General features: G+C 42.1%; 1 protein-coding gene across 10 annotated transcripts in view; it reads right to left on the reverse strand.

Annotated features, from left to right (window-relative positions):
- The window catches only part of KCNJ16 (potassium inwardly rectifying channel subfamily J member 16), a 71,803-nt gene that overhangs the window by 13,114 nt on the left and 31,785 nt on the right, over positions 1 to 26,904 (reverse strand). For 2 of the 10 annotated variants that reach the window (XM_045837495.1, XM_045837491.1), the window contains exon 2: positions 13,339 to 13,466. The exons of 2 other annotated variants lie outside the window; for them this stretch is intronic. The gene's annotated coding sequence lies outside the window, so the exon portion shown is untranslated. Of the gene's footprint in view, positions 1 to 10,540; positions 10,668 to 11,306; positions 11,390 to 13,338; positions 13,467 to 21,721; positions 21,836 to 25,153; positions 25,216 to 26,904 lie in introns of those variants that run through there. 6 more of the 10 variants (XR_006785476.1, XM_045837494.1, XM_045837492.1 and 3 more) reach the window with 6 other exon arrangements.

The following is a 26,904-nucleotide window of genomic DNA, read 5'->3' on the forward strand; positions in this document are numbered from 1 at the left end:
CCCTGCTGTACTTGAATCTATTGTTTTAAAAAATAAAATCTAAATATGTTGCTCCCCTGCTTAAAATACCCTGTGTCTTTCCACTGTGATTAGAGTGAATCGCATGATCTATATTTTATACAGATCGCACGCATCTGACCTCTGCCCATCTCTGGAAGTCATCTCCTGCTATTCTCACTGTTCACTCTATGGCTTTTTCACTAACACAGGGGTCAGGAAACTATAGCCGAAGGGCCAAATCTGGCCCACTGTTTTTGTAAGTAGATGACATTGGAACACATGCAGACCACTGCATATATATTGTCTACAGCCACTCGCTGTCCAGCTACACTGCAAACTTGAGTAGCTGAACAGAGACTATGAGATCCACAAAGCCCAACCTGTTCACTGTCTGGATCTTAATGGAGAAAGTGCTAAATGCCACTCTAACATATAAGGAGGTTCTTGCCCCAGGTCCTTTGCATTTTCTGCCTGCAAACTTCTTATTATCACTGAAGTCTTGTCTTTCATGTCATCTTTTTAAAGAGGGCATGACTGATGAGGATATAAACTAAAAGCTTTCATGCCATAGTTTTGTGTCTCATTGACATGCTTTACTCATTTTTAAAAGATTTTTTAAGTTTTAGAGATTTTTTATTTTTTAGAGAGATGGAAGGGGAGAGAGAAAGAGAGGGAGAGAAACATCAATGTGTAGGAGAAACATCGATCCATTACCTCTCACGTATGCCCCAACCGGGCACCTGGCCCAAAACCCCGGCATGTGCCCTGACCGGGAATCAAACCAGCAACCTTTCGCTTCCCGGACCGATGCCCAACCCACTGAGCCACACTGGTTAGGGCAACATGCTTTATTCATTTTAAAACACTTACCACTACCGACTGAATTACTTATTTTTTGGCTGGATTGCCCGTGGACCAGATTGTAAGCTCCATGACAAAAAGTCCCCTTGTCTTACTTACCTCTGTATCCCCACCAGCTATAGAAATATGTGGCAGGTAGGCACTCATTAATTATACTTCAAAGGAGTGAATTCATAATCATCAAACAATACAGACTGAGCAGTTCAATACTTTCAGGGGACGTCAGTCCTACTAAGAGCATGAGCATTGCTGGAACTGCAAAGACATCCGTGCTGACAGTTCTTCAAATATCAGCTCCCAGTTCCTCCAGTTACCTCGCCTCACCCCTGTCCAAGCAGCCAGTTCATATGTATCTTTTATTTATTTATTTACTTTTTAAAGAAAACTGCTTGTAGCCCTGGCTGGCATAGCTCAGTGGATTGAGTGCGGGCTGGGAACCAAAGTGTCCCAGGTTCGATTCCCAGCCAGGGTACATGCCTGGGTTGCAGGCCATAAACCCCAGCAACCATACATTGATGTTTCTCTCTCTCTCTCTCTCTCTCTCTCTCTCTCTCTCTATCTCCCTCCCTTCCCTCTCTAAAAATAAATAAATAAATAAATAAATAAATAAATAAATAAATAAATAAAATCTTTAAAAAAAAAGAAAACTGCTTGTAACTCTGTTGCAGAACTCTCTGGAAATCTGGAAAAAAGTGCTTAGCACTAAAAAGTGTTTCATAAAATTTGCTGAAGCAGTGATTAAATTATTAGAAATGTGGTTCTCCTTATACTACTGCAGGTTATCATACTTTTATTTTAAAGGTTCAGTCAAATATTTTACACATCGATTTAATTTGAACTACTTCTGGAGGTGAGTTGGTTCTTTGTGAAAACAGTCTATGAATTTGGTGCAGCCTCTGATCCATCAATGCCTGTTGGTGTGATTTACCCTGAGGAAATGGTCATGGATGAGCACAGAGCCATGGTTAATTTGTAGGACTATTTGTAGTAGCAAATACTGGCCATGGCCTAGCCATCAATACATGTGGAATTGTTTTATATCACTACTCAGTACTTTTAACATAGTCATTAAAAACAATAGAGTAAAAAAAATTGACAGGAAAAATGAAAACACTGTACGATGGAAAAAATAAAATGGGACTATAAAACAGCGTGCACAATATACATTTTTAAGTTTTAATATAGTTAAGCATGGAGAAAAGACACAGTGACATACAGAATGGCAATTGTGGCCTCCTCTGTTTGGTGTGATGATTTTTTCCCTTTTTTTCTGTTTTCTATTTATATTTTCTGATATTTTACAATAAACATGCATTACTTTTCCAAAAAAGAAAAAACAGGTATTTTCAGCTGAGACTGTTGAAGTGGACTCATTCTCAGGCTGCATAAAGGAAAAGCAAACCAATAGCAATCGAAAAGCATTTATTAGAGCATTTAAAAGGCAACTATAAATAGCCCAGAGAGGCAGACAGTCTTACAGACGTTTCAAGTCAGACATGGATGCTGTAATTTTTGCTGGAACAATTCACAGAAACAAATATAGTGACATTTAATTCATCTAAGTAAAACCAGATCTCATTTAAAACAAGGAGGGGGGGTTAGAGGGAGCAGGGTCAGATGTGGCCACTGGAGACCAATTGGAGAAATCATGAAAGCAGCTGGGAACAGACCGGAGTCCACAAAGCAGGGTTAAAATTAAACAGGCATCACATGCAGCTCTCCCCTCTCAGCGCCCCCTCCTCCCTTCCCCATTCCAAACACATTAAACTGTTAATACGGTCCTTTCTTGGCTTGGTAGAGCAAAGTCTGTTTTAGGAATCTTTCTTTTATCTTAATATTTTTTGATAACTTTAGAAAGAAAATGTTTTGAATTGTGTTATTTTGCAATGTTAACACTGTAAGGTCTATGTTAATAGACTTTAATTTTTAAAAAAATATGTTTGTTGATTTTAGAGAAAGAAGGGAAAGAGAGAGAGAGAGGCATCCATGTGAGAGAGAAACATCGATCAGTTGCCTCCCATACACACCCCAACCAGGGACTGAACCCACAACCCTGGCATGTGCCTTGACGAGGAATCAAACCCTCAATCCTTTGGTGTACAGAGTGATGCTCCAACCAACTGAGGCACACTGACCAGGGGGTTAGTAGACTTTTAAGACAAGGAAATGGTTCTTTGAAATGGATAAATTTGAGAACGGCAATTAGATAGTCATGATGTAGACTTGCCTAAATAGCTGGCCCTAGCCAGTTCTTAGTAAGTCATATTCATGAACTTCAAAACTTTATTTCCATACCCCTATAAGCAGTACAGTATGCCAGTGCTTTTCAAACCACAATATACTAACCTGCTTCTGATATCTTGGGGTGGGGGGCATGTTACACCTGCAGATCCTTGGATGTCACCCCAAGCATTCTGACTGCCTGCCCCAACCCAGTCAATTCTTATACATCCTCAAGATCTTCTGCTTTAAAGTTTCCAGAATTGAGATACTGGGTCAGACAGACATGAGACTAAATTGAGATGCTTGTTTGATCACTAGTAAGACTAACTGCACGTCTGCATAAATTAATCTCTTTGAGCCTCCAATTGCCCATCTAAAAAATGCAGACCCTAGGACTGCATGGGAAGGTAAAATGAAGCTGTGTTTCCAAACCCCCTTTCATCGTAACTTGTGTTTAATACATGTACAATTCCTATGCTCGTAGGTATGAATACAGTTCATTCAAATGTAAATCCAAGTGACGGGAGAGAGGGGAGGCAGGCAGAGAGAGAGAGAGAGAGAGAGAGAGAGAGAGAGAATCTGCCAGTTTTCTTCACCATGAATTATTGATTGCCAATTTCCCAGACTTGTTTGAAAATTCCCTCCTCGTCCTGATTGTCATGACATTACCTTCAGGGAGATACGACAGAGCTGCCCGGGAAAACCACAGGTATCACGAAGAACAGAAGTCATTTTGTACTAGTCACCCACTTTGCTTTCTAGATGCCCAGTTACCCATGACTGACCTCTAGTAGCTCCCGTATAGTTTGATTTGGGAGCAGCTATGTTCAAATCTAACTGTCCGTTCCAAAACAACTGTAATGTATGGAAAGCATATGTGGCGTGGCTTTTGACCTTTTCCAAGTTTGGTATTTATGATATTCCAACAGAAAATTAAGCCCTATCTTGCTATTTTCCCATTTCGTGAGAACTACCTGCAAACTGTCCTCTTTGACAATGTGCAGAGAGTCTATTTATTAGTCTATTCAATCTTCTGGGAATCGCTGAACTCACAAATGTGATTTGCTAGTAGACCAGGAACCCCCTGGACAGTGTCTACAACTTCTTTGACCTTTCAGTGATTGAGTTTCTATGTTAAGCTGTCAAAATGAAAACTCCAGACAGCTTTATTACAGAGGAAAATAAAGCAACTGTTATTGGCTGTTATCTTAATTCTCCTTTTCCCTTGGGGATACAGATAAATTGAGAAGGCCTTAAAACACACGACAAAAGATCTCCCTAGGAAGATCCAGACAGATAGCCTACTGAGACAATACCTTAAGCAGGGCGCTGCTTATCACATGAGATCAGCTTTCTATTAGCCTGCGCCTGTCCCAGGACACTCGGCACCAAACCATTGCCTCTGACTGCAGACTATAGCTGATGGAAGTTAGTGCATTTAGTACTCTGGAGTTTCCATACATTTCATTTCCTATGCTTGCTGGACCACATGCACTTGTGCCTCTATCACAGTGCTCTGCAGGAAGAACGAGTCACCCTACCTGAGTTGGAGGGTTCAGTGGCATCATCTATGAATGCCTATACAGGCAGAGGTGGCCCAAGTTAGTGATGCTCCTCTTAAAAAGAGAAGGGACACTGTTCCTGGTATTTCTTGAGCTGGACTAGTCATTGGGATAGACACTGCGGAGTTCAGTGTGGGGCAGATGGCACTTTGCCCTTAAACCTGGTGGTAAGGTGTTTAAACCTTCACTGTGAGACACTCTATCACTTAGCCAAATATGCCAGTGCCTGTAAAAGAGCATGGAAATAGCCTTTGTGCACTCCTCAATTCAGCCCACATTTAAATACCCCCGAGGCACCTCGTGGACCGTTACTGAGGATCATGAGGACCACTGCTGCTCTTGGGGAGCTCAGTCTTGCCAAGGACACTACACACATTCTACCGAGACAGCCTGCCAGGAGCACACACGTGCTCTAGGGCAGAATAACATCAAAGTGGCACAACATTGCAGGTCCCTAAGGAAGGGGGTTCTGTTTGAGATATTTTCCAGCATTTACGGTGCTGTGGGGGTTCAGAGCAAATCACCCCAAGGCATGCCTCTGTGGTATGCAGTTTGTTTTGAGTGAAAGGCAACTTTAGCCACAGGCTCAAGACAAACTTCTGTCCCTCCCTTAACTACACAGAACTTGAATTAGGGGCCTTGCCTGTAATGAGAGATAATCAGAGATAACCTCTTTTGACCTACTGGTCGGCACAAACTTATCATCCTGCAGTGACCCTTTGAAGGCCCCAGACCACCTGGCCTCACCCCTAGCTCAGGACGGCTTGCACACTCACGTTCCCTCTCTGCCTCTGCACAATGTTCGCATGTGGGGTCTCTGACTCTCATGTACACGGGCTTCCTGTGCATGTGCGTGTGTTAAACTTATTATCTTTTGCGAATCTATCTCATGTCTGTTTGATTATTAGGCCTTGAGGGTAGCTTGTTCCTCCCCCGCAGTGCAAGGTGCTTCTCCGGCATTCTGCTTTTGCGGTTAATTCCTGGGTTTCTAGGCTAATGATGGAACATGGTGCCATAGACAAGCCACAGAAGGGAAGCAGTCAGAAATCGATTTGCATTTGGCTTGGAATAAATCATTTGCTTTGGAAAGAATGCCCCATTTCCGTGCGTTGCAGGCTATTGAAATGATTTTCTGTTCCCTGAATTCAAGCTGTCAGACAGGCAGGATATAATCAAGGGGAACATTCTGGGTAGTTGAGCAAAAGGCAGTTTAGGGGTTTTTATTTTTAATCCCATGGGCTAATTCATCCAGCAGATAATCTGCGTATGGAAATGTGAGTGGTGCTTGGCTTGAGCAAATAGATTTCCCATATTCAAATCAAAATGCATTCCTGGCCAAGAACGTAGCAATATGGAGGACGATTTCTAATATGTTTTTAAAATTCAACATTTTTTAGCTACTGATTTTATTACAAGTAATTCCTAACCATTATAAACGCAGCCAGCCTGGCCTTCTTTTATTTGAGACTGACTGGAGAAGGGGATGCAGAGAAAAGATAATAAAGTTACCTTTTGTTTCAACTTAATCAAAATGCCACTTTGCCCCCATGTAGGGAAGATAACATTTATGAAAAATTCATTCAGCAGATGAGCCTTGGCAACACTGCAGAAATTTAAAATCTTAACGGAAAGAATATGCTGTGAACTAAAATAGCTTTTTCCATTCTTCGAGTTTTGGACCAGAGGAAGAAATACTGGCTTTTTAACTGAGCAATGTAAATATTATTGGCATTTGAATTCCTACATCTCATGTAACTTTCTTGTAGAAAGATAAATGGGGTGGCTTCATTGAAAAAAATTAGAAATGAATCCTCACATCAGATTTTCAACAGTTTGTGAGCATCCGGTGCAAGTTCTTTTATATCCACAGACACTTAAAAAAGGAGATGTAATAGTCATTCATATTCATATTTGGCTAACCGGCACCCAAGCCTTGTGAAAACCAAAATGCAAGACTCCACTCCTCACTCCCCAGCACCACCCAACCGGAGTTTCCACTTAGATTTTGTCCTGGGTTTGGCGAGGCATGAAAACACAGTATCTGTGCCTGTGCGTCAAGCAAAGCCGGTCTGCACTTCCTCTGCCAGGCAGGGCCATTCTTGACCTTCATCATTGTCATTCGACTCAAAGAACGCTCTTTGTACAGAAGCTCTTTGTACACTGGGGTTTGTGATCCGCCACCTGGGGGCATATTTCCGCAGGCCCTTCACCCAAGGAGATTTGACTGTCAGTGCAACAGAACGCACTATCGAAATCTCAACTACCTCAACAGTGACCGCCAGGCAGTCAAAAGGCATCACCAGCAGTTCAGTGTGGTGCAGACTTGAGGCCGGCTCACAGGTGATTCATGACACTCATCAGGGTTTCTCTGTGTGCCCCCGGCTTCCACTTTCAGCGGCGTCTGCCCCTCGGTCCGGCAGGACCTCTTCTGTCAGAACCTCAGTGCCCTGTCCCTCGCCCCTAATTCAAACAACACTCCTGAAAAGTAGGATTTAGTATATCTTTCACGTCCTGTACATTGACAAACTAAGTCTTAGGGAAATGAAGTCTTCACTGCATGTCATCAAGTTGGAAAGTGGGAGAATTGGAACTATATTCCACATCCCTGTGACTAGCTAGATTTTGAATGGTGCACAAAGGTTAATGTCATGGTTTTGGATGTGCATATTTTTTGTAGATAAGGCTCCAACCAAATTCCAGAATCAAAAATATAAGCTATTCCTATAACTCCAAATGCCAGGATTACAGGGTGATATTTCGGCATCAGTGGTTGTTGTCAAGCCTCCCCGAGATGGGTCTACCCAGTCTACTGACAAGACCAGCTCTCGAAGTGCACACCAGTGCACACAAGCACAGCTGACCGTCCACCAGCCAAAGCCCACCTGACTGAACCGTTAAGAATCTAAAAAGGTGTCAGCAAGGAGAGAGGCTAAAGGAACTTTCAAAAAGAGCTCATTGGGTGATGCCTTTTCATGGAGAAGAATGTTTCCTATTGTAAGATTACACAGCCAATGGGTGGCCTGGAGGGAAGACTTGCTGCCTTGGACACTTGTTGGAATTGAGCCAAAGTGTCTGAACACAAAGGGAAAAACAATGGAGTGTGGATGATGTCACAGAGCATCCTGAGGAAATCAGCAAGGATAAAGCTTCCTACTGTTTGGATCCAAAGTACACACTTATTTTGGCATTAATTCCTTCTGCAGCCAGAAACCTGACTCTTATGGAGGATTAGTCTTAATCATCAGGGCTCAGTGCTGGAGAGAAGGGCGGGGTGTGTGTGTGTGTAATCTGGTGGCTGATATGGGAGTTAGAGAACCAGCATCCCCCCCTCTCCTCCACACATGTGGGAGGTTGTTTAGGAAATCACTGCAACTAGGCAAAGGCCATTTTTACTGAGGGGGACAAAAAATTGGCTTGCTCTCCTCAAGGACACTGGCCAACTGTGATCAGAAATCTACCTTCTCATACAATAGTAATGGTGGTGCTGGTCCCTCCTCTGGCTGGGGCGAGACTGCCCAGTGTGGTTCCAAGAGGGCTGGCCAGTTCTTAGACACAGCGAAGGACCTGGCCTGGAGCATGCTTTTCCTGTACAGAGGCTTACCTCCTCTGTCTGGCCTGTGTATCTAAGGAGGCAATATTCTCCTGCCTTCATCATCTCAGGGCCAGGTCCCAAGCAACTAGGGAGCTTGAAGCCTGCCAAAGTTATTCACACTAGCCAATTACAAACTACAGGCCCTGCCCTGTCTTCCCTTTTCTGAGGAAACCCTGACAGAGGCCGTGACTTAGACCTTCCCCTCCTCACTCCTGCCACCTGCCTCCTGGCCACCCCAGTGTCTTCCCATGTGGTCTCCTGTCTCGAAGGCCTGTGAGTATAATAAACTTTGTTTTTTCCTTAGCCTTGACGCCATCTCCACTCATGGCCACACCTGACTGACTCTCTCATGAAAAAATACAAAACAACTAAGGTTGGGATGGAGAAAAACCCCACATTTCCCTCTTCATTTAAAAGAAACTGCACATGGGTAAAAACGGTATTATCCTGAGAGTCTAGAATATGCTTAAGTGGTAACACTGCAGATGGAGGGCAGCTGGCATTGTGACTGTTTCAACCTCCGGAGACGAGATCAGTGCTGAGGCTGGTCTAGTGGCTGGTTGCAGAGCACACCACTTGGAGCTTTTCATTCTGTCACCTGTAGACCTGGGGGCCTGAGACAGTCACCCCAATGGCCTAGAGCACTGATCTGGCAAGAAGATAGTAATGCCTTTCTAAGTATCAAATCTGATATTTGTGGCTTAACAGGCAATATACTGGCCAGAGTCCTAAGGTCCAAGACCAAGAACTTAGGATGGACCTGGAATGGGGCATCTGCTGTGTGTGGAGGCAGGTGCAGGTATGACTGTGGAGGGCAGAAGTTCAGTTAAGCTATCGGAGGACAGTGTAGGAGGAAAGGGTGATAGGGCTTTACTTAATCAGCTTACCAGGCACTGAGTTTGAGGCCATGGAACAGGAAGGAAGGGAAATGCAGAGCTGGGAGCTTGACAGAGGGGAGAGCAGGCTGCATGTGGCTATTCAGGCAGGCATACATTCTGTACCACAGACATGTGACCAAAATTGTCGGGCCCTGGGTGTGGGCTCCAGACTGAGAGAGAATAAGGGCCAGGTGTGATCTCAGTAGAATTAAGTGTCACTCACTTGACATGCATGAATATGTTTAATTTTACCCCAAATCCTGAGACCTGGGTATTAATATCATCCCCATGTTAAGGAGGAAGAACTGGAGCTTCACTAGCTTGGTAGATTCATCCAGGGTTACACAAGTAGTGAAAGTTAGGGGGAAAGGGTGACAAGAGACTCATCTCATGGTTTGAAGTCTTGATGAGAAGAGCTATTGCAACCAAAACCACGGCAAGGTGGGTTTTGCAAACTGATCTCAGGAAAAAGAGGAAACCCAGTCACTAGGACTGGGGCACAAGTTTGGAGAAGAACTAACCAAGAAAGATGCTGGCTGAGCCCCTGAGATGCTTCAGAGCCACCTGGGTGCTCTATGCATTGACCCATCTCAAAACCGGGAGCAGAGGGACCCGCATGTGGGGTCGAACGCCCTTAGCTCCACTGATGGGAGAAATCCACAGCAGGGAAGGAAACTGAGGCAATTCATTCCACTAAAAACTGAGCAGTATCAGGCCCAGAAGACCAGCAAAGATGAGCTGGGAGGATGAGAGGAGCAGCAAGTGAGCTTAAAAGTATAACTGTCCCAGACAGCCAAGGCAAAGGTTCCACAAAAGCAGTTTTTCATCCACATGATTTCAAGGACAAGTAGTGAAAGTTTGTTTCATTGTGCATATTTCATATCTAAAATAAAACGTTCAATTCTGGATGACCTGCTTCTTAAGAGAAGTCACTATAATGGTGGAGTGGAGCTGAAGACAGCCTAGGGAAAAGAACTGAAGGAGAAAATATTAAAGACAATATACACCTATGCATTTGAAACAACATAGCTTCTTGAGCAGCGGCTATATTTCTGGCGCCGTGATCTGGACGTGCCGAGTGACGTAAGACATGACGCCGCTCCAGGTCGATCACCACTCTCAACTGTATCTTCATGCAGTTGAGAAAGGGGTCCAGCTGTGTGAGCACAGAGGGTGCAACCAGGAAATGTGGATGGGATTTATGGAGAGGGAGATTTATTTAATAAAAAGGTACCATTGATGAAGGGACATACACAGAAAATAAAATTCATTGTGCTCTAAAATTGTGCAAGATATGCAGATCATTTCTTTTTATATCAATGTTCTAACAGCCGTGATGTTTTGGTGGTAAGTCATGGGCACTGCCCCGTCCTTTCACTTTCACAGTTATAACATAGGTACACTCAGCACAGAAAGCCGGGGCCTGTAAATGATGGTCTTTTGATTCTGCCTCTGAGTCACTGTCCTCAGGCTGAGGAATCTTCATTTTGTCATCTTTGTGGTTTGGGGCTGCACTCCAACTCAGAGACCTTAGAGGGGTTGATTTAACATCTGTATCCAGAAGAATGATTTTATTGTTAGTATCTCTAACGATCTAGTGAAAATTGGGACTCTTTACTCAGAATTTGGATGGTCAAGTTGAAGAATACAGGGAAGAATTTCCTGAGTAGTTAGGTGGCTGACCTAGGTACCTCTGAAGGTCTCCTTTCCCAAGAAGATATAAAGGTTTAGGTTATGTTATTTTTCATTAACAGTAAATAGCATTAACCCCAATCTTCTGAGATGAAGAGTGGTGAAAGAATATCCAAGAGGAGTAAAAATAACCGGTGCCAGAAAGACCTCATCTTCTCATCAAAATAAAAACACTTGAGTTTTTTCCTATTTTTAAAAAATATGAGGCATATTGTCATGCCAACAGAAAGATCACACTGACCCATGTTTTTGTATGATCTGTGCCTTTGTTCTATTTTAGCTCATCTGTTTTCATTTTAACTTTGTACCTCTGTATACGTCCGAAACTTAAAAAAAAACAAAACACATACACACAAAACCTCCTCACACTGAATCATGGACTTTCTTGGTGAAAAATTAGGGAAATCCCAGAACAGTGGCTGACAGGGAAGTTTTCAAGGTCAGGGAGAGGGTTCTAGATCAGGGGAGCCTTGATTCCCACTGTGAGTTTGGACATACCAGCTCTTGAAGGTGAACCAAATTTAGGTTTCGATGACCTGGGTCCCAGGAGGGTCTCTTCAGGTTCTTATCACAACCAGTCACTGCAGAGGTAATATATATGTAATACAAATGAAATAAGCATTTACTTTTATCACTTAGATCTGATTTGCGTAGTCAGACTGATTTCCATTTGAATCTCATCCCTACCACTTAATGTGAACTCAGACCATTTATTTTACGTCTTGGATCCCCATCCCTTTGAAAAGGGTAATGATGAGAATTGACTCAAGTGACCCCGTATAATAAATAGCAGGTGCCTTGTGAATGTCAGTGGTTTTCACGGGAAGCTTATCACTTGGACAAAACAGCAGCTTTGCCTTAGCTGATTTGAAACAACCACAATGCCGATGACAGAGGCAGATGTTTTGATTTGAAAAGATCATGATGTGAAATGACTGATTCGTCTGTATTAAACTATGTATACAGAAAAGAATGTCCCTGGCCCTAACCCTCTTCTGGAACCTCATTACCCCTCAGGTCAGCCCATCCCAACATAGCTCCCCTGACCCCGGTGGCATGGCTGGCCTGCAGAGACTGGGCTCCTCAGAGGGGCGAGGCCAGGGATGGAATGCAAAAGGCTGAACACCACTGGTCCCCAGAACCACATCAGAAGCAGGTCAGGGCTAGTATGCCTTGTCAGAACTACCTTTGATATTGTAACAGTATCCTACCTTCCTCATTACAAAATTGCAATTGCTTGGTGTTTTTGCAAACCAGAGAACAGGAGGTATGTTTCTTGGAGTTGAGTCATTTGAGATAGTATTCCCAGCTTAGCTATTAACCCATACCCCTGTCTACAGCAGAGTTTCCCTTCTCTCTGAAACAGAGCTAATTATTACTGTTTCCACTTAGTTAGTTCTTTCTATGCTGCAGGTACCCTATCAAATGAGACTTAATAATACCTAAGAGGCAGAGATTACTAGAGGCTTCTGAAAAGGAGGCAGAGAGAAGTTAAGGAACTTGGGAAGGCCACGCTGCCAACAAGGAGCCAGTCTGGGCTCTACAGGGTTACAGGCTTCCAGACCCTCTGGAAATATGGCCCCTTAACTCCTTATGAATTCTCAGAATTATTTCAGGCTTCATAAGAAAGTAAAAGAAGGGGATTACTTTTATTTAAAAAAAAAGCTTAGAGAGTTTTATAAATAAAACATAGTTACGGCTAAACCCATGGCCAAGCACCCACACAGTCCTGGAACTTCCGAGTAGACAGGCTGCACTATTTCAGCCTCCGCTCCTTCCACTAGTGACACAGGGACCTGAAGGCCTGGCAAATAACTGGGTGTTATTTGCTCCATAGCAACTGTCCTGAGTGCAAATCGAAGGGCAACAGCGAGGAGAAGGAAAACATTAGACATGAGAAAACCCAGTGCTTTTGTGCCTAATCAGACCTCAGCGCTTGAGGAGCTCACTATATATTGAAGTCACCTTTCAGCAGGTTTTTTTTTTCTTCTAATGAGTCATTACACTATTTCTGTCTGTATTTTTAGTTGTATAGATGCAATTAATTATAAACTAATGACAGCATATTTTATTACACAGTTTCAAATTCTTAATGCCACTTCGTTGTCCCTTCGGAACAGTGGAAGAGTGACAAAGACATAAAAAGAGCCGGTTTTACGAATGATTGTTTCCACAGGAAATTAAAGACTCATCCTTTTCCACATTGCCCCGCGTCAGTAAGTCGTGTTCGGCGGGCTAATGCATCATGCTCTTCATCTCCTTCTCCCTGAACACTACTTCCCTTGACTGATCTATAAATGGCACGCACATTCTTAATCTGTTTGGTTCAGCACTCCCCAGAGATCATATGAGAGCAAGACAGACTATTCCCAGCACAGATGATGGAGCGATAAAGCATGCCTACTGAGCCAAAGGAAGCATCAGGCAGGTGCCTACTCGCAGGCGTTCTACAAAAGAGAATGAGTGTGAGAGAGCAGGTGAGCAATTGGCTCCAGCTTGAATCACTTTGTAACCCACTAAACGGTCTTACCTTAGTAACAGATAATGAAGTTCAGGTCCAAACCCCGTATCCTTTTCATCTTGTAAGAACACTGCAGCTAGACACCTCAGGGGTCTTTGCTCTCTGCTCCTTCGAGCTCTCTCTCAGGCTGCCAGCACCTACCGCCATGGAGATGAGAAAGCCCACAGGAGAATCTCAGTCTTCTTTGCCTTTCCGGACACATTCACACACACAAAGGCCACTGAGTTCTCAGCTTCTCTCTGGTGAATCAACACTTTCTTTAACCGGTTCCCATGCCTACACGTAGTAGACAGTATTGCCAGTGGTGGCTTACAGAAAGCAAGACTCAAGGAGAAACAGCCTTCCCCCTGCCCATCTACATCTCTTTCAATCGAACCCTTGTGAGCTTATTCAATAACAAGGATGTCCCCAAACCCCAAAGTGGCCCCTGAACTTATTTCTGTCCGGGAAACCTGGACTTTCTCTTAGGAGTACCTCTCGGACTTGTACAACTTCTTCCGAGTGTCTTTCTTAAATGTAGGTGCTCTATTGTTGTCGTTATAAAGATTTTTCTGTGTCAACACACACCCAGACTATGTAACCCTACACCTATGGCAAATGGCTTCTTGCCCAACGTCACTCCACTTGGGTTCCGAGGAGGGGCGTCCTCCTAGAAGACCAGGGACAACCTCGGCAGTGGTTTCAAGTAAAGGGTTTAGATGTTTTTCTGAGAAGTTGGTTTTGTTTTATGGCTTGTTCGTTTGCCTCTTCTAAGTTTGGGATAAGGGAGGGGTTAAGCTTCTTACTCAATATCCATTTTTCACCCAGAAGGAAGTTTTATGATTTGGGTGAAGTTGTCATGGAAATGTGGACATTTATAAGAAACTGAGTGAACACTGGAGTCATTTACTGAGACGACAGAACTGGGAGAGAAGGAAGTTTGAAGATGGGTCTCCATAGCTGAGGTCTGGTTGTGGTAACTGGATATGCACTCTGACAGCCAAATATAAAAGTGTCAGGTAGATCATCCAGTATTTTGGAGTTGAAAGGAGAGATGCAGAATGGAGGTGCAAGACGGGGAGTCATCAGCACACATGGCAATTGAAACTATGAACAGGGATGGGACCTCACAGAGTGAAAATAGGAGGGAGGTTCCAATGTCCAAGCTCTGGGGCAGCCCATCTGAGGCTGGGAGGATGAAAGGATCCACCAAATAGAATTGCTTGAAATTGAAGGAAAACCATGATGTGCGGTGTGAAGTGAGGAAAGTGTGACAAGAAAAAGGAACTGATCGTCTGTCAGAGATGAACGATAGGTCAAGATGAGGACTGAGACCTGACCATTGGATGCGGTAATGTGATGTCACTGGTGACTGTAATGAAAGATGTCCCAGTAGAGTTAGGAAGGCAAATGCCTGATTGGACCGGAACAAGGGGGAACAGGGTGAGTGGAATTGAACACCATGTGCATCTCATTTGTCAGGAGTTCTGCTGACAAATGGAGTAGAAAAACACAATGATAGATGGGAAGGAATATTGGGGTCAAGCAGGTATTTTTTTCATGAAGAGAGCTTTTTATTTTGTATTGTTTTAGTGTGAGATGTTACAATGCATCAGCTAAGATGTTACTACATTATTAATTTTTTAATTAAGTAAATGTCCCTCAATTACTCTTGTGTGTCATCTCTACTAAAAAGTAAGCATTTTTGGTGAGCTTGAGGAAGGTGTCCTATTTGATCTCGTGTTTTCACTACAGAATCCACATGATAAACAAACTGATTGAGTAAAGTAATTTTAAACAGAGAAAAACAGTACTGTATGCTGTACAATACAGATACTAGCTGTTGGATGGAACTGTTTATTGTAACCAGATTTTTCCATACCCAAGGAAGGATTTTAAGTTGTTTCACACGGCCTCAGCCACTGCTGACACCATGCCTCCAGAGAGACCTGAACCGGCTTCACAGGCCCCACTTCTGCAGGCCAGTGGGCTTCCTATCATTCTGACTGCCTGAAGAACCATCCAGGATGATTCCAAGGAAAGAACCTGTACAGAGACCTCCCAGAATGTGGAGGAAGTGACTGAAGTCCTCACTACCAAACAAGGTGCTCTTTTTCCACTATTTATAAAACTCTCTCCCATTACTTGTGATTCTAAAGTTATTTGAAACTCACTGACTTATTTTCTTCTCTTTGGCCAAACTGTGCTACAGTGGAATAGATTACCCTACTAGATTTCAAAATCTAGAATCAGTAGTAAGTTGGTTAGCACGTACTTCCTCTCAAATTATTTAATTTTAAAATTGAACAGTGAGGATTAATAAGACTGTCTATTTAGATCTTTTGTTTTTCTTCTTCTGAATTTGAATAAATTGATTTTCTGGCTGGTTGTACAGACTCCCAAACACTCACATTACCAAGCAACGATCCTGTAGGAAGTGCCAAAAGGTCTGATTCGGGCAGTGTCAGGGGAGGGTTCCATGAAAAATGTGAATCCTCAGGAGAACTGTGATATGACAAGAACTCATTGCCTGGGGCTCTCAACAATATCCCTTCCAGTGAGCCCTCAGTCTCTGCTTCAGCATTTTCACTGACAAGGATCTCACTGACCCCGCCCCCTGCCATGTACTCTGTTCCTATTTGAGGATGACTCAGTTCTACCATGGAGGAAGTCCTGCCTTAAACTCAGATAAAAATATGTCTCCCTGTAGCATTCACAAGACTTTCCTGTCCTCATGCTGTCCCTCTGCAAAACGTGTCTGCTACTATTAAACAGCCAGTTCTTCAGACAAAAAAAAAGTTAAGAATCTTATGGTTGCTTCTTACTTCCTAACTTACCTCCTAAGTCTTTACTTCTTCCAGTGAAAAACTTATGAAGCATCCTACTAATCCTGGTATGCATACCGATTATTTAATTTGTCACTTTTGAGAGTGGAGAAGATATGAGCAAATGCTAAAATGGTGAGTTATTAAGGCAACAGGAGTCAACCAGGGCTGCTGGGACATTTGGTCAACTGAATTTATAAGCAGTGATGTGCTGGAAAATTTTAACAGTGGGCTCTCTGAGGGGAAAAAAGGACTGATGGTAGAGTTTGTGAATTTCTGTGGTGCAAATACTCCACACATGAACAATTTCGAGTTACTGGCGTGACGTCTCAGAACGTGGGGCTGGTAAGAGGTGTGCACAGTTGGCCCATGGGAGCTGATGTGAGTCTGCTCAGCATGGCCCTGTGTGATGAGCCCTGGTTTAGGATTCGCTCAGTGTCCTGGTTGTTCTCCTGTGTGTGCCTTGTTTTTATGTGAAGCTCACAGTCTAAATTCCACTTAAAATGCCACTTCAAAGGCCTAATTCCATCAAAATTCAACTTTAAAGCATCTATGAATGGGGGTGGCATGTAGAGAGAAATCCTCTTGTTTCTAATGTTTGGATCAGGAAAAAAATTAGTCTTTAGTTGAAATGTTAAGGTATATTCTCACCAAATTATATATACCACTATGCCTTATTAAAGTTGTCATTTGTTTAATGGAATGGAAAAGAAACAGGTTTAAAATTGATGGCTTGTTAAGAAGGATTCTGGGAAAAATGATTTAGACTTTTAAATGTTCCCACATAATTTAGTAAGCACTTAATTCCTTATCAGATATTAAGAAAACTGTAAATGTTCAACTTAAAGCTCTACTAATGAATAAACTTGTTTTCACATTTAGCCTTTTTCACTCTTGGATAGGTTCCTACCCTCTTAGAAACCATGTATGTGTTTGTTTTTGGTCTTCAGTGAATCCATTCTGCAGTAGTTACTCATGAGTCACATTTCCATAAAGGTGTAATTTATAACTTTATTCTATTCATACTGGATGCAACTGGTTCGGACAAACCGTGTTGGCCCTGAATTGGAGTTAGCAAAAGTGTGAGAGATAGGAGTTGGCAGCATCTGGTAAATCAGGTTAAAGAATACTGATTGCTCTAAGGGGGGATTAAAGGGCTTCCACCAAGGGAGTCTGATTAGCATTTAAAAGAATGCATTCTGGCAATGGTGGTGAGAATGGATTGGCCAGACTGCGGATGGGGGTGCAGTAAAAGAGATGTTGCATAATTTAGGGGACTAAAGCATAGGAAAGAGACTCAAGAGATATCTGGAAGTCTGAATCCACTATCATCAGAAAGGGAGGGGGAAAAGAAGGAGGGATGAAGAACCGTCCAGGATGATTCCAAGGAAAGAATCTGTACAGCTGCGATCAGGTCTACAGGTTGGGTGGCAAGAAGTGGTGGTTTTATTTCCCTGTTAAATAAAGGGATGGAGAGCAGAAGAGACAGGAACAGCGACTTCAAGGGAATGGAAAACATTAGAAATAGTCACTGTCGGGAAGTTGCAGAATATGTTATTGAGGCTGCATTCAAGGCCTATTCTTAGTAACATTTCTCAAGCATCTAATTGAATAGTGTCTCTGGAAAAGCATTCCAGGTGCTCCCGATAGGTCTTCCCACTTCCCTCTAATGACCTGTTCCTCCCATTTCTAATGAAACCCACCAAACAAAACAAATACCTTTTGATTGAAGAATTTTAACAAGATAACTTGTTCCGTTCTCGGTTTCCAGATTGACCACTAAATGGCTTTTACTGAAAAGAACAGTGAAATTCCCACAAAATATTTGTTTGGAAAACATTCGCTAGAGACATCCCCTCCTTCCAAACGCATCCCTGACATCAGGGAGGAGACGAAGCTCATAGGCAGTGCCATCAACGCTGCCCTGGGGTGGAACTCCAAAATTTAGTCAAGGAACGAACCCCAGTGAGGTCATGTCTCGTTTGGGATTAAATAGCTAACTCTGATTCTGTGATCATATTAAGAAAAATGCACATAAAAGCTCAGGAATTTGTCTTTTGTTTGATTCAGAAATTAAACTTACACACGTCCTGTCTGCAAAACGAGAATCTCACCATGTCAGATGCAAAGGAGAATTGGGGACATGTTACCTTCTTCAGCAGGCTGGGTCATGGATGTTACAGCACTTCTGCAGGTATGTATTTATAAACGCAGATTTGTCTGTACTCTAAGAAGTAAAGTTAATGTCTACAAACCTTAATCAAGTTACCAGGTGTGAACTGCTCAGCCAGTAGAAGCCACTGAGGTCACTACTCATTCCTACTTGCCTGACACCAGATCATCCCGGTTCTGCGAGGCTTGGTCTTCAGTACAGCAGGTGTCCAGCACATGAATTATGAAGACAGTTGCCTTCATTCTCCATATGATGTAATGCACATATTATCTTAGAGCAGAGCTTATCTGATAGCTCAATCTGCAAACTAGCAAGTCACCTGCAACTTCTAAATCTTGGCTCCAAATGTTCTGTGTTGTCATGTCAGATATAAAGATTGTTCACTTAGAAATAGGAGCATCTGTTTTGTTGTAATAACTATAGTTATTATTTATTGAATACATATTATATATTAGGACTTTGGTAACTGTTTTACAGAAATTACCTGTTTTAAATATTAAGCAACCTATAAGATACGAACTAATGTTACTAGCAATTTCTAAATAAGACTTAAATATGCTGATAGACTCTCCAAATCTTCTTATGAATAAAAGTTACCATCAGGATTAGAAATAACACCTCCTAATATGAAAGAGCACACATTTCTCAGTTAATAAAGGCAAAAATAGACCTTCATAAAGAAATAGAACCCATTTGAGCTCATCACAGATGAATACCTTGTTATGCCCAAGCAGCTCCACAAAGGAAACCACTCTCCAAACCACACTGCACAGTAGACTCACCAGCAGTGAGACCTTGGCTGTGATGACTTGGAAAGAGAACTGAATGATACAAATGCCAAATTATCACAGATTTAGCAAAGGGATGTTGACCCAAATTTGAACCAGTTCTAACCATGTTTCTGGCTTTCAAAATGATAGGCACTACTATCCAGTGGCCCTAAATGATTTCTAAACTTTGGCAGGTTCATCTTGCCACTTAAAGATTTCTATATAGAAATTATAGTGAACATTGTAGAAATAAACAAAGACCACCCAAACTAGAACAGAGGTGGACATCCTTCAGAGTTTGCTACATCAAAGGAGCCAGCTATCATCACTTGTCACTTGTGTTTAGCAGCAACTCAGAGGGAGGCAGTGAGGGAGAAGGTTCCCAGTGAGAAAGGAGGGTATCAAGTCTGCCCTCCTCAGTGGCTGCTGTCATGAGAAGCTGGACTCAGGTTAACTAGAAGCAGGCATCCTATGTAAGTGCCGTGCAGAAGCATATTTTTGCTTTCTGTCATTGGTTCTAAGTTAGAAACAGGGGCAAAAATTTGGAGAGCTGGAAGTGAATGACCAAGCCTTGGCCATTTTGGGCCCTTGTGGCGAATGTTTTGGTTTGTCTTCTGAGAAATTTGCTATAGAGGTTGTGGGTCAGAGTTGTTTTGTTATATATGGTCTTGGCCATTTTTTGTTTGTACGTTCAGCCTTTCAACATAAACAACACAATACAGTGGTAAACAAAATGTGGGACAGCAACCTTACATGAATATAATTCTTGAACCTATAGCCTCCACACCAATACTAATAAATTGAGTTATTCATGAATAAAGCCCCAAATAAATTATTCAGAGTTTTCTGTAATATGAGCAAAAAATAAATTTAATCATTCTTTGTTTTAGGGCAGCTTAGTTTTCTTAGAAACCTAATTATCTATGAGCCAATATATTAATGCTGGATTGATAAAACTGTAATTAAGTCTTTCTCATCTTAATGAAAATTATAGTAGGTAATTCTCAACGATAATGGTTTTCCTGGGGAGAAATTGCATAGCCTTCCAGTAGAGGGTCTTGAGAACAACAGTTCCTACCATCTCTCAGGACTGGTAAACGCAGCACGTTGGATGCATCGTGTTCTTGGAAACATGGCATTTTGCCCACTTTGCACTTACTGTCAAGTGTGACTCTATGTTCACAGTCCAAATTATTTCAAACCTAGGGGTGATAGTGCATAATACATTTTGTCTTGGTCAAATCTACTAATTCAAATCTGTCTCAGTCACCAAAAGTGAGGTAAATGTATTTTACCATTCCCCCCACCTTTTCTGCTGGCTATATTTCTCTGGCTTATTACCTCCTTGGCTAATAAAGCACCGTGGATGGATGTGGTAATTTCAATATTTTGTCAGCCTGTCCTTTCTATCTAGATGGTGCCTGTGTATCACTAATTGTTAGCAGCTCAAGTTCTTTTAGCTTCTGTAGCTTTCTCAAATTCGCAAAGGCAACACCCACTAATCAACAGTCATTTCACCACTGAGATGTTTTTGTCCACAGATAGATTCATTTGATATTCCCACCTTTCCACCCTCCTTGCATACATTGCTATAGCTGCCATGAAAATAAGGACCAAAAGACAGTGTTGGCCAAAATGATTGACTCAGTTCTTCCAGGCAGACACTCCTTGAAGGTAACTATTATTTTCGCTTTGATTTTTTCCTAAGCCTTAAGTAAATGCAAATGTTACTATTGTTATTTCTCTTTAGGCTAGGAAGTCTGGAAAATATAGTAGAAGCTTCAGAACACATGGTTGTCTGGGGCACAAGAAAAGTTATGGAAGAAAATCTGAGTCATGAGCTCTTGCGTCAACACCCACATCTTTATTGTCTCCGTGTTTATAGGATAACCATTTCTGAAAACACTTCACATCCTTCACCTTTCCTCAATCCAAAGTGAATTGTTCCTTTTCTTTTCTACTTTTATTTGCACTCTCTCCTCTTTGTGAAACACATTCTCCTACTTTGTTTGTTATCAGCATTAAGGTTGCCTGCTTACTCACAGCTCATCAAAGTCAAGTAGTCATGGCCAATTACAAAAGAACGAGTCCGGCCATGCCTCTGCAAAGGGATGAAAGATTCAAAGCAATAAGTAGAAAAATAAATGTTTACATCTTGTATCATCTTACCATTTCATAATGGCCAAATAAAAACATAAGAATAATCATTAAGAAAAGGAAAGGAAGTCTTTTTAAAAAATATTTTATTGTGTTTTCTCTATTATTTTGTAAGGAAAATATAGAGTTTCTCATCTCTTTGCTATTATCACTTGTTATGGGTTGAACTGTGTTCTCCCCCAAGAGATATTTTGAAGCCCCAAACTCTGGTACCTGTGAGTGTGACTTTAATTAGAAATAGGGTTTTGGCAGATGTTATTGAGTTAAGATGAGATTGTTAGGGTAGTTCCTAATCCAGTATGACACACACATATGACAGAGAGAGAGAGAGACAGACAGACAGACAGACAGAGAGAGAAGAAGAAGAAGAAGAAGAAGAAGAAGAAGAAGGAGGAGGAGGAGGAGGAGGAGGAGGAGGAGGAGGAGAAGGCAGTCAAGAGAAGATGAAGGCAGAGATGGGAGTGATGTGGCTACAAGCCAAAAAATACCTGGGGCCCCCAGAAGCTGGAAGTAGTGAGGGAGGGGCCTTCTCCATGGGCTTTGGGAGGAGGGTCGCCTTGATTTCAGGCTCCCATCCTCTGGAAGTGTTGGTTTCAACGGCCCTATGAAGGCAGACAGAGGAAACAAACACAAACATCCATACTTGCCTCTGAAAGCTTATTTTATACCTTTTAGAATTTTCTTGTACTTCTTCATCTCTGAGGAATCTTTTACTACCTTTCAACTTTTGAAAATTTGTGGACTAGTGAGTAGATCAATTCTTTCCAACTATGTAACTAGGTGCCTGACAAAAGTCAGGTTCTGAATTTGTTTTCCCAAGATGCCCTTCTAGGGGCTAAGCTTACTCTTATATTGGAATATATTGCATTATCAAGAGGTGACAAAAACCTTAAAAGCTGTGCTTCAACTTGTCATGGTAACTACAGATCACTAGATGTGTATTTCTAGGGTGTAAATGAGAGTTTATTCTATAATTCTGAACATAATGGCCGAAGGGAGCAAGCACATCTTTAGATGTTGTTTAAAGTTATTTTGATCCTATGTGGAAACTGAGACTCATAAAACAGTAAAAACTAAATGAAAAAAATTAAAATTCCACTATGGTTCACTCAAATGTGCTTTTAAATAGATATTTTAGTACTCTGTTATTTACGGTGCAGACCAAATTTTAGACTATTTGGTATTGTCTAATGCCTGTTCACTTGTCTTATGAATGAGGTTCTGCTTAAACAGTGCAAGTAACCATCAAGGACATCACAGTATTCAACAAACTGACGTTATTTCACTGCATGGGCCAATGCACTCAAGAGTCTCAAAGTAAATGTGAATATTGCATGAGAGGGTAAAATAAGGGAGAAGAGACTCTTTGTGGAGCAGCAGATCAGGATAAGCTACAATCAAGCCAAGGAGCCCCCAAGTGTCTCATAAAGGTCTACCTGGGTAAGAGTGGGAAGCTGAAGACCCACCCAGGGCCACAGCAAAGAACCAGACTTGCAGCCAATAGCTCAGATGAAATAAAAACATCAGAAGGGGAATAGGAACATGCTAAATGCCCCCAGTGAAGCAGCAACTCAGTCTGTAAGTAAGGCTATGTGGCTAAATTAGGTCCCTGATTCAGCCCTAACCCTAAATTAGGTCCCTCACTCAGCCCTGGGAAAATAAAGTCCAAGTGTTTCCATTGACCTCAATTACCCAGATCATATGTGCCATTTTATCCAGCCAAAGTGTAACAAAGATAATCTGTTTTCAACAAACGAAGGGTCTGTGAGAAGAAACACAGTGTTTTCAGGTAGATTTTCCCCTTATCTGAGAGCTTTCAGGGCTGTAGAGTTTTTTTCAAGGGAAAAACAAAAAACCTGGGACAATGACCCCATTCAATGATAAAATCCCTGTGATCAGCCCTTCTTCTCCACTGACCCCTGGGACAGAAGCAGAAAGAGCAGGTTCTGCTGAGATCGAGTTGCTCTGTTTAACCAGCACAAATACTTTCACAGGAAGATAAGTCAGTGATTAAATCAGACTCGGAGCCTAAAAAAATAAATGCTTAAGCAAATGATTGCACAGCTCTCTTGTGGTGCAGCGAGACAGCTGAGGCTGGACAGAAGTGGACAACTCCAGTTCTCACCAGTCAAGGTCCCCTTCCTAAAGCAGCGATGCACCTGGGCTAGGCCCAGGGTGTTGAAGGGCCAGCATGTCATATTCTGCCTTTATCTGGAGGGTGATGTAACTAGAGATTCTAAACAGAGTTAGTCAGAACCCTGTGTTCTATGTCAACACTGGAGTAATCAACTTTTAACTTTTTTATGTACAGACAAATTTGGTAAACAGAGATATGGTAACTTTTTGAAAACATGCTACATGAGGTTGTAAGTCTAGTTTATAGCTAAATATTTCCCTCTCTTCCTGGCAAGTGAAGGTGATTTTATCGGAGTGCCCTCTGGTTATAGACGACCACAATTATGGAAACCCCATGCTTTTACACTTAAGTACCATGAGGTATTGTTTTTCTCTCCCTGCCTCCTCCCAAGTCAGGAATCCCACCTTTGGGAACCACTGGAATAAACTAGAAAGGACATGGCTTTCTCCTGTTGTTTCTCTTTAAACTTCCGGAACCTGGGAATGTTGAGTGTTTATTAAAAGCAAGTATAACATTGCTGTCCTTCCAGGTAGTTAAAATTTGTGTACAGATTATGCAAGAATCTTAATTCAATCTAGAAACAAAAACTTAGGTGGCTAAGTGATGTGGCTTAAGTCTCCCAATTTTGTTACAAAACACCTCCCAACCTCCCCCTCAATAAATCCAAGTAAATGACAAGGTGGCCCCATGCACACAGCATGGCGCCTGGCACGTGGTAGGTGTTTAACAAGCAGTCTCTATGTATGCAGGTCCAGACGGAGGACAAACAGGCAGTCAGAAGCAGGAACTGGCAAGATTTGCTTGCTCAAAGCCCTGTATTCCACATGGCTATTGTAACCCAGCTTTCCTATGTTTTGATGAACACAGGTTAGAAATTTTTTCAATGAGTTTTTAAATAGAATTTATAGATTTTTTAAATCTAAGGACTTTCAAATTGCTGAGCCATATTTAGATATACAAATTAAAAGCAATTCAAACTATGGAACTGGATGTGGCCATTGGGCACAGCTATCGTGACCCTACTGCCAGAATCACATGAACAAATAAAGCAGTGGTGACAAAGATGGAGGTCACACCCCTGCCCTGATTTCTTGCAAGTTCCTGGGTGGAAAACTATCACTTGGCTTCACTTCATTTCTTTCCCATGGCAGCCACTAACTACGTTTAGTACCACCAAAGTGCACCATCCAGTTGACCCGCAAGTTAGAAATAGTCATCTCTCCCACATTCAGAAATAGTGTTGCATCCAAGAGAGGTGACCATTTCTGCTCTCCTAGAGGCAGCACTTATTGCAGGAGTTGGAATGAACATTTGCAATAAAACTCTATCCCCTGGGAATGTCAGCATTTCGAAGGTGCCCACCTGCTATGTGTTAGTTGTTTCATGTTCATTGACCCAGTCCTCATACGAACTCTATATCACAGCTGCCACTGGCCCAAATGGAACTTCTATCATGGGAAGTGCCTTGGCCTGGACCACTGGTTTTCAAACCTTCACGTTCATCAGAATCAGCTGGAGGGTTTGTCAGAAACAGATAAGCTGGGCTCCATCCCTAGAATTGCTCATTCAGTAGGTCTGAGATGGAGCCTGAGAACTTGCATTTTTTACTACAAGTTCCCAGGTGACTCTGCTGCTGCTGCTGGCCCTGGGCCACACTTTGAGAAGCACTAGCCTAAATCACATAAGTTCATACCCCTATGTGAACTTATAGTGGCCAAGCCCAGATTAAAACCCAGATCTGCCTGATTCATAAATGTACACCACCGCCACATGGAGAAGGTACCTGTTATCCTTCTAAGGTTTCTCTGCGGCAGAGGTGGAAAAGGAGAGCAGGCACCATAGTACCTGCAAAGGGGGATGAACCTGGAGTCAAGAACTTGGAATGGAAGCCCCCCATCTACCATGTACCAGCAAGTCCCTCAGTCAACCTGATCCTTAGTCTTTTCATCACCGAAGGAAGGAGTCTACTGCTGTCGCTCTGGCTACCCCCACCGAGCTGGAGGGAAAAGGTGACCTAACCACTGTCAAAGAACTGGCTCAGCCTGGACGTACTGCCACACGTGCTGCTTGTTATTTTTATTAGGAACCAAGTCAGAAGGAGAGTAAAGATGAACAAAACAACAAAAATATGTCAGAGAATGATCTGGTCTTTAGTTTAAGAGCTGAGACTACGTAAAAGGAAATGCCAGACACAATAAAGCTGCCTGTGAGGAGCTGCAGTTCAGTCCTCTCAAAGGTGACGGCCCCAGCGCTCTTTAGAGGAGGGCCACTGACACATTTTCCCAATAGGTTTTGTTTTTTCTTTTCAACTTAAAAAGTAAACATCCTCTTTCTTTCTTCAAGAGACATTCTTTTCATGAATGTTGAAAAATGATTATTCAACAAGTACTCTGATGTAGTTCTTTTTTGAATAGTAAAAGTTGAAAAGTAAAAAAAAATAGTGAAAACTAAGACTTCTTCCTCCATGAAAATTTTCATGCTAAATACTTGCATTATCTAACAGGAATTTCTAACTAACAAAGTTAATATTCACGGGCACAAAGACAGGGGGCTATTTCAGATCAGACTAATCAAGAAGAGAGGTTTTACTAAACTAAGAAATCTGCCAAGGGCCATGGGGCTCCACTGTCACCTACAAGTGGCTTCCACAATATTGGTTCAGTATTTGGCATTGAAACCAACAGGCTGCCCCGTGTGATCAGGACCATAGAGAGTGAGTGCATGCTCTCCATTCATGAAATATTACTTTCCTTGGATTGGAGATTATACTTGCTCAATGAAGTGAAGTCTGTATTGATTTACATTTTTAAAGTTCTATCCAAGCTTATGAGCTTTTGATAAAAATGACAAATCTCTGTTGGTGCAGCTGGGGTTCCGCCTGTTAAATAAGCTGCATAAATCTTCTTTTCTCTTTCTGATTTGCTGGAATTTACTCTTTACATGTCTTCATAGAGAAAGTAAAATTTAATGCTTGGCATGTAAAATAGAATACTACACAGAAATCAATAATCAAATTTCAGAGAGCAGGGTTCAGTGATTTGATTCTGTCTTGTCATTTCAATGACTGAACATTTCTCAGCCTTTCACTTTGAGTTGTGTACACAGGTTTCTTGAGTGGTGGGTGCATAATACAAATTATATGTTAATGTAACTTAGGACCTCTAATAATAAAACAAATATGAATTTGTGGGGAATTGTGGTTCTTTAGAAAGCATAGATTAGTGGTTAAAGACACATATTATAGAGAAAGACTGCCTGGTTCAAAGACTGCCTGTGTGACCTTGAAAACATAACATGCCCTCTCTGTTTTCTCAAAACCTTCATGGGGATGAAGAACCAATATTTATAAAGCACCAAGAAGGAGGCACAGCAGGTAGTTAGCACCTTGTGCTTGTTAAATAAATATCAATCAGTACACTGGAAATGTACACTGCTATGAAATGGCACTTTTGTCACTGATAGAGGAATGTTTTCCTAAGTTTCTCCCTACAGTCTCATGTAAGTCATGGAATAATCACCAAAAAATATCCTCTC

Source organism: Phyllostomus hastatus, unplaced genomic scaffold (assembly GCF_019186645.2).
Source record: "Phyllostomus hastatus isolate PE091 unplaced genomic scaffold, TTU_PhHast_1.1 phas_contig_210, whole genome shotgun sequence".
Taxonomy (NCBI): Eukaryota; Metazoa; Chordata; class Mammalia; order Chiroptera; family Phyllostomidae; genus Phyllostomus; species Phyllostomus hastatus.